The sequence below is a fragment of the Mytilus edulis genome, chromosome 8, assembly GCF_963676685.1.
Source record: "Mytilus edulis chromosome 8, xbMytEdul2.2, whole genome shotgun sequence".
Lineage (NCBI taxonomy): Eukaryota > Metazoa > Mollusca > Bivalvia > Mytilida > Mytilidae > Mytilus > Mytilus edulis.
In genome coordinates, this window is record NC_092351.1 from 43,349,589 (window position 1) to 43,360,513 (window position 10,925).

Below are 10,925 nucleotides of genomic sequence, written 5' to 3' on the forward strand. Positions count from 1 at the left end.
TTTATTACTGTAAACCGTTTAAACATATATTAAGTTCACTTGGGTAAATGTGATCTCCGTAACTGCAGTTACGTATATCCAAATATGGCGGACGATGTTTCTGGTCAATATTTCTTTTGTCTATTTTGTAATAATAATGTTGTATTCTTCAGTATTTCGTGTCTTGTTTAACAATGTTTAACGCATTACTTAATTTTAAACTGAAATACTAAGTGCTTTTTTAATTATTCAACCGCTAAATGGAGACAACAGCCATTTCACATATCGTGATGATATGGGTAACTGACGTAAATAAATTTTTCAATGATATACGTAACTGGAAATATTGATATCCGTAACTGATTTTATTTCTAAATAATTCAATCGTGTTTGAAATGAAATAAATGTTTCCGGTTATTAAAAGTGTAATAAATATGAATCAGAAATGTTCTTCGAAGTCTTTAAATTGTTATGTGAAAATATTGAACAGGCTTCCAATTCTGTATTTCTATAAAGTTAGCAGCATCCATAGTGAGCTAGAGGACGGAGATTTAGTAGCTTATTACAGATGAAATATAAGTAAAATTGAAAACGGACAGTCCCTTAGCGAATGAAAAAAATATCTAAATTTTCAAACACACCAAACGAATTGATAACAACTGTCATATTCTTGATTTGGTACAAGCATTTCCTTATGTAGAAAATGGAAGATTAAACCTGGTTGTATAGACAGCTAAGACTGTCACTTGTATGAGGGTCACTTCGAATTCCATTATATTAAAAACAATTTTTGAGCAAAGAAAACAGACATGATAGGTCAAAATATCACAATGTGGGTACAATGTATCACAGTCAACATTATTTCAAGATCTTAATTACTATAAAACAAAATTTAGAAGTATTTAAACAGAGAAATACACAATGACATATAAACACGTTAAAGATAAAGTTCATAAACCAAATTTGAAGGCAAGAGTACAAAATGACCATAGCACCGTAACACAATGGTGGTATGTATGAATACTGAGCCACCCCAAAAAATAACCAAACAGTAACATAGAGTAAAGGTTAACAATATTCAATGACAAAACAAAATAGCACGATATCACGTAAATCAGATAATAAACAACAAGTACATAAAGTTAAAACACTACATTTCAAGACAGCCAAAAGTTACTCGGGAGTTAAAAAATGGTCTTCATTGGTCTACCTCCCCTAAAACCATAACCAAAGTGGGGCGTCTGTTTTGCTGTGTGGGATGCCCAAGTTCACATCCACGTTCGGTCAGAATGTGGACGTTTAATCAGATGCCTCGTGTAGAGAGAATTCCGTGCTCTTTGTATGGTAATAATCCTTGAAACAACTCTTTGAGTCCATAGATTGCATGTGGCAAAGACAAATGTCCGTCCTTATCCAATCTGCCACGGGAGTCCAAATTTCTTCGACCTTCATCCAGTACGGCATCTGATGCAAGACTTACCTACTGTATCTATTTTTTTCTAACTTTTTCTCGTGCTGAACATATATATAATAAAAAGAAGATGTGGTAAGAGTGTCAATGAGACAACTCTCCACAAGAGACCAAATGACACAGAAATTAACATTTATAGGTCACCGTACGGCCTTTAACAGTGATCAATGCCCATACCGCATAGTCTGTTATTAATGGCCCCGAAAAGACAAATGTAACACTATTCAAACAAATCAACTAATGGCCTTATTTAGGTACAAAAAAATAACGAAAAACAAATATGTTACACAGCAACAAACGACAACCACTGAATTGCAGGAACCTGATTTGTGTCAGGCCTAGGCAAATTCAGAATGTGGCGATGTTAAAACATGTTTGCTGTCGTCCAACCCTCTCCTAACCTGGGACAGTGGTGTAACAGATCAACACAAGAGCAGACTAAAAAATCACTTGAAAAGGCTAAACTCATCAGGTGGATACAAATAAAAATAAATTTTACACAAACAAAGTGAACGTGGAAGGGTACTTGTACATCCCAAAAACTGAACGGACACTATTAACGATCTGAGAGTAATCGCAAGTACTGAAAGCTAGTTTAAAGCCAATAAAAACTAATAAAAAAAACATGCATCTAAGACTAAATTATCAGTTATTTTACACATCCAAAATCCAAAGGATTCTGTGTGAAGACATCATACAAAGTGGATTTTTTCTAATGTTGTTATAACATTGTGGGCATATTTTTTTTTAAAATCCTAATGATTTCATGTATTTTGACGAATTTATGATCGAAAAAAATGATGGTCCGAACTATTAAATCGAGGATAATGAATGAAGCAGAAACAACGCAACTCAACAGTTATGGATATCCTCCTCTAAACGTTTATTACAGTTACGGATATCAGTCTATACAGTTACCCATATCCTCGCGATTTTTTGAAATGGTGATTTCTCCATTTAGCGGTTGAACTATGAAAAGAAGCTTTGTATTGCAGTTTCAAACTTAGTAATTTATACTTTAAATAAGACACGAAATACCGAAGAATAATACAGAGTTATTACAGAATTGACAAAAGAAATAACGACTAGAAACATCGTCCGCCATCTTTGGATATACGTAACTGCAGTTACGGAGATCACATTTACCCCAGTGAAGTTGATACATGTATACTCAGTCAAATGATTTTTTTCTAAAATATTTCAAGTCAGTTAAGTTGTCACGTTCAACATATGGGATGAAAAATAAAGGTTTTTGGTGAAAAATATGGAAACGTGACCAACTACCAATGAAAAATATAATGTATACACGCATTTCAAAGATATATAATAAATGCAAATTCGGTGAAGTTGAAAAAAAACTGTACGAAGACATCAAATGGATATCAAAATCATGTAAAACGGAACCAGACAAATACCATGGAAAAATAAACATAGAGATTCTCAAAAGGCCTGTGTCGCTCACCTGATTCTACTGTGGTTTGGAAGTCATGTAAAAATAGATTAAAATCATATCTGATACCCTTATAATGATTGAGGCTAAATTTGATTTAATATTCACCCCGTAATTTAAAATAAATCCTGAGGGCCATCTTCAAAAGTTAATCGACGACAAAGTAGCAACTCTTCATGCACCTCATAATGAACATGTATGCTATATTTGGTTGCATTTCATTCAGGGGTTCTTTAAAAGCAGCATTTGTATGTATTTCCCTTAGGGTCTTATGTTAAACTAAGTTCCATGCTGGCGGTCATCTAGGATAAAGGTTTGGATACAAAGTAACAACGCTTAGTCAGCACCTCATAAATACATTCGTGCCATGTTTGGTTTCATTCAACTTTGTATAGTTCTCTAAAAGAAGACATTTGTATGTATTTCCAATGGGGTCCTTTGTTAAACTGAGTTCCTGGCAACAATCTTAGATAATTGATTGGCTAAAAAGTAAATACATTTAGCCAGCGCCTCATAGGAACATTGGTGTCATGTTTGGTTTTATTTCATTCAGTGGTTCTCATAAAGAAAACATTTGTATGTATTTAGCATAATAGATGTCAATATGTAAAAAAAAAAAAAAAAAAAGCACACACAGAAATATAGGTTTACCTACATTGAATGACAGGAACTATATTTATAGACAACCAATTACGAACGACCAAACAGTTTTCTCTCTTTTGCACTTATTTACGAATGACATAACATCAAATCGTTTTACCATAGGGTCCCGCACGTTTCAGCTCTGGGCATCCCAGTGAAAACTTTTGTTTCTCAGTTAAAACATATAAGGTACATACATATACAGTCTACAAAATCAAACAAAAGTTAAAAAGATGTTGCTTGTCTTGGCGTTTACTACAAAATATAATCGGAACTGGTTAGATATGAAATGAAGTCACAAGACACATGCGAAAAGTCGCTGCTTGAAAAGGCAGAGTTGCCCTTCGTACAACTTAAACACGTAGTCCCACAATGGCTCAATGATCTACAGCATAATACAAATATCATAAAGTTCACTATTAAAGAAATAACATAAATAAAACTTTTAGCCATTATAGATTTTTATATGTAAAAAAAAACATACTGCAAAAATAGCTTACCTACATAAAAAATTACAAGAACTATATTCATAGACAATCCACTACGAGCGACCAAACAGGTCATTCTTAATCATCAGATCATTTCGTCTTTTTCTATTTAGTTCTTTGAGTCTCTCTTTTGCATTTTTTTTCTCTCTGTTATTTACGCATGACATAACACCTTAACTTCACGTTTTAATATATATACGTGTGTATTGTCATGATTGTGCATCGATATGAAATATGGGATAAACATCAATGAGACAGCAACCTAGCAACATAAATAACCAAAAGATATGTGTTTGGTTTGAAAGGAAGCCAGATATATGCGAGTTTTGTTTCACTCAACGAGATAGCATCTCAACGACAATAATGTATTTAAACGAACTATGCACTCGGCTACTGTTTTTTTTTTTGAAAATCTCTTTTTTAAACCTCTTGCGATATTCAATTTGAGAGATACAAAACAAAACTATCTATCAAACGAAAACTAGATCAAGAGAAAAAGAAGCTTCTTTCATTGATACAATTTATTGCTTCACTGCTTATTTCAGAGTTCGAAGCTTGGTCCGACTTCAAAACTATGTTTGACAATTTTCCAGTCGAATGTCAGTAGTTTTCTCCTGGGGCACCTGCTTTCCTCGTCATTATATAGCTGGTCGCCATGAAATAGCAAATGATAATAAAAGTGGCGTTAAAGACCAATAATGAATTAATCAATCATTGTATATATCAGACGTTTCACATGCAGATCTTATGCTAATGGAACAAGAATATATGCATTTAAAACTGAATTTGACAATAGGAATTTTCCAGCATCGTATAATGATGAATCCCGATATGACTGTAATATGTGCCACTGGACATGAATCTTAATCTTTGTGACATTGTACTTCCTAGAAGAATGGGAGAAAGTTAAAGCAACTTAGCTGTCATATTTTATCAACCATTCTAGAGGAGAGCTAAGTATTTAGAAAATACCTTAGGATTGCAAGGACCAAGCAACAACGAATGGCCCTATTTTTAAAGGTTGATGTGTTCATCATTTTACATATGTGGCAACCTTTTGTAAAAGTCTTGTACTAAGTTAAATTTATGTTGTATTTAAGTTCCGTTACCAACTCAAAGTCGACACCTTATAATGTAGAATATCTTTCTTTAATAGAAAAGGGTTTTTTATATTTTTGACGATTGCAAATTTTCCGAGAATGAAGCGAGCAGTCCCTATTTAAATGCAGCATTCACTATCTTAATAGACATGTCTTTGACAAGCAATACTGTGAACCACTGACATGTCTTTAAAGATCCAATGTGCATAAATGTCAAAAAAGGGGGTACAGAGTATTGTCCCCGCTAAATTGAAGTGTGCATGTTTCAGCTCTGGGGTTCCCAGTGAAGACATTTCGTTTTCAGTTAAAACATTTAAGGTACACAGTCTGTAGAATGAAACAAAAGTTGAAAAGATGATGCTCGTCTTGGCGTATACTCAAAAATTTATTTATTCGGAACTGGTTACATATGAAATAAAGTCACAAGACACATGCGAAAAGTCGCCGCTTGAATAGGCAGAGTTGCCCTTCGTACAACTTTCACATGTAGTCCCACAATGGCTCAATGATCTAAAGCATAATACAAATATCATAAAGTTCACTATTAAAGAAATAACACGAATAATACTTTTAGCCATTGTAGATTTCTATGTGTAAAAACAACCACAGCAAAAATAGCTTACCTACATAAAAAATGACAGGAACTATATTCATAGACAACCGATTACAAGCGGCCAAACAGGCCATTCTTAAACATCAGATAATTTCGTCTTTTTTTATTGAGTTCTTTGAGTCTCTCGTTTGCTTTTTTTCTCTGGCTTATAATTTACGCATGACATAACACCTTAACTTCATGTTTTATATATATATTATATATACGTGTGTCTTGTGCATTGATAAGCAACATGGGGTAAACGTCAAGGAAACAGCAATCTAGCAACATACATACCAAAAGATATGTGTTTGGTTTGAATGTAATCCAGATATATGCCGAGTTTTTTTTTCACAAAACGAGATAGCATCCCAACGACAAAAATGTATGAAAACGAAATATGCACTCGGCTACTGTCCTTTTTTTTCTTACACTCTTTTTAAAAAATCTTGCTATATTCAATTTGAGAGATAAAAAAACAAAACTATATATCAAACGAAAACTGGATCAAGTTAGAAAAAAACTTCTTTCATTACAAATTATTGCTTCATTGCTTATTTCAGAGTTCGAAGCTTGGTCCGACTCCAAAACTATGTTTGACAATTTTCCAGCCGAATGTCAGTAGTTTTCTCCTGGTGCACCAGCTTTCTTCACCATTATATAGCTGGTCGCCATGAAATAGCAAATAATAATTAAAGTGGCGTAAAAGACCAATAATGAATAAATCAATCAATGTATATATCAGACGTTTCACACACACACATCTTATCCTTTATTGAACAAGAATCTATGCATTTGGAATTGGATTTGACAATAGGAATTTTCCAGCATCGTGTAATGATGAATCTCGATATGACTGTAATATGTGCCACTGGACATGAATCTTAATCTTTGTGACATCGTATTACCTAGAAGAATGGGAGATAATTAAACAATTTAGCTTTCAACTTTTATCTACCATTGAAGAGAAAAGCTCAGTATTTAGAAAATACCATAGAATTACAAGGACCAAGCAACATAGAAGGGACCTATTTTTGAAGGTTGATGTGTCCATCATATTACATATGTGGCAACCTTTTGTAAAAGTCTTGTACTCAATTAAACATTTGTTATTATTTAAGTTCCACTAGAACACACCCGTGATATCACGGGTCCGTGACTGAATTAAAGTATATAACTATGCGCAAGCCTTATTTTAGTATTAGTATTGTCATCTGATAAAGTCATGCCGATTATAAGATACACAGTTTTTCTCTGCTTTCAAGTCTTTCTGTTTGAACCCGTCGAACTGAAACAATGATATTAATTATTTGGAAAACAAAAGGTCCTGGAATGGAGTATTTTTTAATCAACAGCATTGTCCTATATAAGTTATAAATAAAGTTGAATTCTTTGCTTCGCTGTTTTACGTCATGCCCACTAACAAATTGAAAACTGTACCTATACGCCTTATTTTTAGTCCAGATTTTTAGTATTCGTATTGTTATCTTAGAAAGTGTTACTGATTAAAATACTACAATAGGTAACAATTTGACAATTTAGTAGTGTCAACCCTGTGGTTATGACCCGTGTATATAGCATATTAATCCTGAATACAACGTTTGGTGGTGCGCCTGTCAGATGCGGAACGTACAGATAAGGTAATAGGTAACAGGTAACTATACTATTGGTATCGGTAGCGGACTCGACCCGGAACTTCTTAATTATTGGCAATATTAATTACGTGGAAAACAAAAGGGCCTGGAGTGGTGTAATTTTTAATCTACACCTTTGTACTATATTAGTTATATATAAAGTTGAATTCTGTGATTCGTCGTTTTTACGTGATGACGGCTAACAAATTGGACCTCGTAATTTTAGTATTATAGATTGATAACTTACAGTCGACACCTTATAATCTAGAATATCTTTTTTGAATAGAAAAGGGTGTTTTAGATTTTTGACGATTGCAAAATTTCCGAGAAAAAATCAAGCAGTCCCTATTCGAATGCAGCATTCACTATCTTAATAGACATGTCTTTGACAAGCAATACTGTGAACCACTGACAGTGTCTTTAAAGATCCAATGTGGATAAATGTCAAAAAGGGGGTACAGAGTATTGTCCCCGCTAAACTGAAGTGTGCATGTTTCAGCTCTGTGGTTCCCAGTGAAGACATATTTTTTTAGTTAAAACATTTGAGGTACACAGTCTGAAGAATGAAACAAAAGTTGAGAGATGATGTAGGTCTTGGCGTAAACTCAAAAATTTATTTAATCGAAACTGGTAAGATATGAAATGAAGTCACAAGACACATGCGAAAAGTCGCTGCTTGAAAAGGCAGAGTTGCCCTTCGTACAACTTAAACACGTAGTCCAACAATGGATCAATGATCTACAGCATAATAAAAATATCACAAAGTTCACAATTAAAGAAATAACATGAATACAACTTTTTGCCATTATAGGTTTTATATGTAAAACAAAAACACAGCAAAAATAGCTTACCTACATACAAAATTATAGGAACTATATACATAGACAACCGATTACGAGCGACCAAACAGGTCATTCTTAAACATCAGATCATTTCGTCTTTTTCTATTGAGTTCTTTGAGTCTCTCGTTTGCTTTTTTCTCTGGCTTATAATTTACGCATGGCATAACACCATAATTTCATTTTTTTATATATATATATATTATATATACGTGTGTCTTGTGCATCAATATGCAATATGGGGTAAACGTCAAGGAAACAGCAATCTAGCAACATAAATACCAAAAGATGTGTGTTTGGTTTGAATGGAAGCCAGATATATGCGAATTTTTTTCACTCAACGAGATAGCATCTCAACGACAAAAATGTATTAAAACGAACTATGCACTCGGCTGGTGTTCTTTTTTTTTTCTTACACTCTTTTTAAAACCTCTTGCTATATTCCATTTGAGAGATAAAAAAACAAAACTATATATCAAACGAAAACTGGATCAAGTCAGAAAGAAACTTCTTTCAGTAGTTCAAACTATTGCTTCATTGCTTATTTCAGAGTTCGAAGCTTGGTCCGACTCCAAAACTATGTTTGACAATTTTCCAGCCGAATGTCCGTAGTTTTCTCCTGGTGCACCAGCTTTCTTCGTCATTATATAACTGGTCGCCATGAAATAGCACATAATAATAAAAGTGGCGTTTAAGACCAATATAATGAATTAATCAATCATTGTATATATCACACGTTTCACACACAGATCTTATCCTTATTGAAGCAGAATCTATGCATTTGAAATTGAATTTGACAATAGGAATTTTTCAGCATCGTATAATGATGAATCCCGATATGACTGTAATATGTGCCACTGGACATGAATCTTAATCTTTGTAATACCTAGAAGAATTGGGAGAAAGTTAAAACAACTTAGCTTTCAACTTTAATCAACCATTCTAGAGGAAAGCTAAGTATTTAAAAAATACCTTAGAAATGCAAGGACCAACCAACATAGAAGGGACCTATTTTTGAAGGTTGATGTGTCCATCATATTACATATGTGGCAACCTTTTGTAAAAGTCTTGTACTAAGTTAAATTTATGTTATATTTAAGTTCCGTTATCAACTCAAAGTCGACACCTTATAATGTAGAATATCTTTCTTTAATAGAAAAGGGTGTTTTATATTTTTGACGATTGCAAATTTTCCGAGAATGAATCGAGCAGTCCCTATTCAAATGCAGCATTCACTATCTTAATAGACATGTCTTTGACAAGCAATACTGTGAACCACTAACATGTCTTTAAAGATCCAATGTGCATGAATGTCAAAAAAGGGGGTACAGAGTATTGTCCCCGCTAAACTGAAGTGTGCATGTTTCAGCTGTGGGGTTCCCAGTGAAGACATTTTTTTTTCCAGTTAAAACATTTAAGGTACACAGTCTGTAAAATGAAAAAAAAGTTGAAAAGATGATGCTCGTCTTGGCGTATACTCAAAACTTTATTTATTCGGAACTGGTTTCATATGAAATAAAGTCACAAGACACATGCGAAAAGTCGCTGCTTGAATAGGCAGAGTTGCCCTTCGTACAACTTTGACATGTAGTCCCACAATGGCTCAATGATCTAAAGCATAATACAAATATCATAAAGTTCACTATTAAAAAAAATAACACGAATAATACTTTTAGCCATTGTAGATTTGTATGTGTAAAAAAACACAGCAAAAATAGCTTACCTACATAAAAATTGACAGGAACTATATTGATAGACAACCGATTACGAGCGACCAAACAGGTCATTCTTAAACATCAGATCATTTCGTCTTTTTCGATTTAGTTCTTGGAGTCTCTCTTTTGCTTTTTGTTCTCTGGCTTATTTACGCATGACATAACACCTCAACTTCATGTTTAAATATATACATTATTTACATGTGTATTGTGCATCAATATGAAATATGGGTTAAAAGTCAATGAGAAAGCAACCTAGCTACATAAATAACCAAAGATATGTGTTTGGTTTGAATGGAAGCCAGATATATGCGAGGTTTTTTTTCACTCAACGAGATAGCATCTCAACGACAAAAATTTATTTAAACGAACTATGCACTCGGCTACTGTTCTTTTTTTCTTAAACTCTTTTTAAAACCTCTTGCTATATTCCATTTGAGAGATAAAAAACAAAACTATCTATCAAACGAAAACTGGATCAAGTCAGAAAGAAGCTTCTTTCAGTAGTTCAAATCATTGCTTCATTGCTTATTTCAGAATTCGAAGCTTGGTCCGACTCCAAAACTATGTTTGACAATTTTTCAGCCGAATGTCAGTGGTTTTCTCAGGATTATCTAGAAATGACAGAGAAATGATCTTGTTGAGATCAAGTTTAGTTGGAATTCAAATAAATTTACCGATCAGAACTTGATTATCTCGACCTTTGTTCGACCAATATCCGATCGTTTCTCGATCATCACCATCTTGTTTGATCTTTGATCCAGATTAAGTCGACCAATTTCTGATCGCTTACCGATCATTACGACTACTATTGTTTGAATCCCAGATCAATTGGACCAAAACCCGATCTCTATTTGACCGAATTTGACCACTTTTCGACCTCTACTCAGTTATATACAAGTTTCTAGGGGAAAAAATGTAGATCTAAAATCTCATAACTTGCTTCTGAAAGAATGATTAAGATTGTCCTTGTTTTTTATGCCCTTGCTCAAATGTCGTTTGGCATATTAATTTG